Here is a 2,500-nt window from a genome sequence, read left to right on the forward strand (position 1 = left end):
AGAGGTCCGGGTAAACCGCTGAACCACTTTCATGCTTGGGATTGTGAACTGAAACTGTTCACATGAACTTGGAATTCCCAGTAAGTGCGAGTTATTAACTCGCATTGATTAAGTCCCTGCCCTTTGTACATACCGCCCGTCGCTACTACCGATTGAATTATTTAGTGAGGTCTCCGGACGTGATCACTGTGACGCCTCGTGTGTCACGGTTGTTTCGCAAAAGTTGACCGAACTTGATTATTTAGAGGAAGTAAAAGTCGTAACAAGGTTTCCGTAGGTGAACCTGCGGAAGGATCATTATTGTGTTCCATATCCGTAAGAAAAACAAACAAACAAACAAACAAACAGACAAGCAAACAAACGAACAAAAAGAAAAAAAAAAAAAAAAAGAAAAAAAAAAAAAAAATTTATATAATTATTTTGAATCCATAATTCTTTTTATTCTTTTTCATTCAATTTGTGATCCATCAATTATATCATATTAAATATAATATATGATGGTACATTTTGTAATGTTTTTTCTTATTTTTTTCTTTTAAAAACCTTTAAACATGAAAATAAAAAGTTGTACTTATTATTCATTTGATTGAATGATAAGTTAATTTGTTCACAATAACAAAAGTGGTATATATTTATTATATTATTATATATACATAAAATGATTAAAAAAATACAAAATAATTGAATCATAATAAATACCACCACTGTATTATTGTTGAACTAAGACATTCGCAACTTAATAAAAATGTTTAGAGTTAAATATATTTGATATATATTATTGAAAGAAAATCAATTTATATATTATTAATATTATTTAATTTTACTCTTTCAATTAATATATGCAAAAAAAAATTGACATTTGTTATAAATAAAAATAAATAAAAAAATACTCTAAGCGGTGGATCACTTGGCTCATGGGTCGATGAAGAACGCAGCAAACTGTGCGTCATCGTGTGAACTGCAGGACACATGAACATCGACATTTTGAACGCATATCGCAGTCCATGCTGTTATGTACATTAAATTCAATTTTAAAGTACTGCTTGGACTACATATGGTTGAGGGTTGTAAGACTATGCTAAATAAGTTGCTTATTCTTTTATAAAAATAATTGAATTTAAGCAAATGTGTATATTATTGGATTTTAAATAATTCATAATATTAATAGCAAAAAAAATAAAGATATATAATGAATTTTATTTATTATATATTCTTTAAAAAAAAAATCCTCTCAAATAAAATGAAATAATGAAAATATTGAATCTAAGTATTCTTTACAAAAAATTTTCATATTATTTATATATATATATAAAATAATAATTTATATATGTAAAGGAGGAATGTCTAGCATAAAAATTAAATTTTTTATTCTAGGATTGCCTCATTTTACATTATTATTATTTTTATATATTTACAATATATAAAAGGAGAAAAGAAAAATAGAGATGAAAAGATGATATAATTTTTTTATTAAATTGTGAGAAGATAAAAAAAGAATATTAAAACAACCTCAACTCATATGGGATTACCCCCTGAATTTAAGCATATTAATGAGGGGAGGAAAAGAAACTAACAAGGATTTTCTTAGTAGCGGCGAGCGAAAAGAAAATAGTTCAGCACTAAGTCACTTTGTCTATATGTCAAATGTGAGATGCAGTGTATGGAATATCTTAATATCTAGTATGAGAAATTAACGATTTAAGTCCTTCTTAAATGAGGCCATTTACCCATAGAGGGTGCCAGGCCCGTATAACGTTAATGATTACTAGAAAGATATTTCCAAAGAGTCGTGTTGCTTGATAGTGCAGCACTAAGTGGGTGGTAAACTCCATCTAAAACTAAATATAACCATGAGACCGATAGTAAACAAGTACCGTGAGGGAAAGTTGAAAAGAACTCTGAATAGAGAGTTAAATAGTACGTGAAACTGCTTAGAGGTTAAGCCCGATGAACCTGAATATCCATTATGAAAAATTCATCATTAAATAATTAAAAAAATAATGTGCATTTTTTTCATATAAGGACATTGTAATCTATTAACATAATAAAGTATTTATCAAAAGATCATTGGTGATATTAAGTTTATTTAAATTAATTTGCTTTTTAAGCATATTAACATAAAATAAATACTAATGATTTGATAAAGTGTTGATAGATTTTATTATATATAATGCTAAAATTCATTTTTTGAATTTTACAAAAAATTTAATATCTATGATATTAATATTTATTTGTATGCATTTATATGATTAACAATGCGAAAGATTCAGGATACCTTCGGGACCCGTCTTGAAACACGGACCAAGGAGTCTAACATATGTGCAAGTCATTGAGTTATATTAAACTTAATGGCATAATTAACTTAACTTAAATATAATGGGATTAATTTTTAGTCTATTTTTTAATAAATAGTCAATTAATTCAATCCCGGGGCGTTCCATATAGTTATGTATAATGATAATTTATTATTATTTATACCTCTAACTGGAGCGTACCTTGA

At 27.0% G+C, this 2,500-nt stretch overlaps 2 non-coding genes and 1 pseudogene across 2 annotated transcripts in view; all 3 read left to right on the forward strand.

The window, feature by feature from the left end:
• LOC129252345 (small subunit ribosomal RNA) overlaps positions 1–300 on the forward strand; it is a 1,991-nt gene extending 1,691 nt beyond the window's left edge. Inside the window, exon 1 of the ribosomal RNA XR_008583390.1 lies at positions 1–300. This exon is cut by the window's left edge and continues 1,691 nt beyond it. This is a non-coding gene — a ribosomal RNA (small subunit ribosomal RNA).
• A 587-nt stretch (positions 301–887) lies between these two features.
• LOC129252352 (5.8S ribosomal RNA) lies at positions 888–1,068 on the forward strand (annotated as a pseudogene).
• A 437-nt stretch (positions 1,069–1,505) lies between these two features.
• The window catches only part of LOC129252349 (large subunit ribosomal RNA), a 3,986-nt gene continuing 2,991 nt past the window's right edge, over positions 1,506–2,500 (forward strand). The window contains exon 1 of the ribosomal RNA XR_008583394.1: positions 1,506–2,500. This exon is cut by the window's right edge and continues 2,991 nt beyond it. This is a non-coding gene — a ribosomal RNA (large subunit ribosomal RNA).

The sequence above is a fragment of the Anastrepha obliqua genome, unplaced genomic scaffold (genome assembly GCF_027943255.1).
Source record: "Anastrepha obliqua isolate idAnaObli1 unplaced genomic scaffold, idAnaObli1_1.0 ptg000182l, whole genome shotgun sequence".
NCBI lineage: Eukaryota > Metazoa > Arthropoda > Insecta > Diptera > Tephritidae > Anastrepha > Anastrepha obliqua.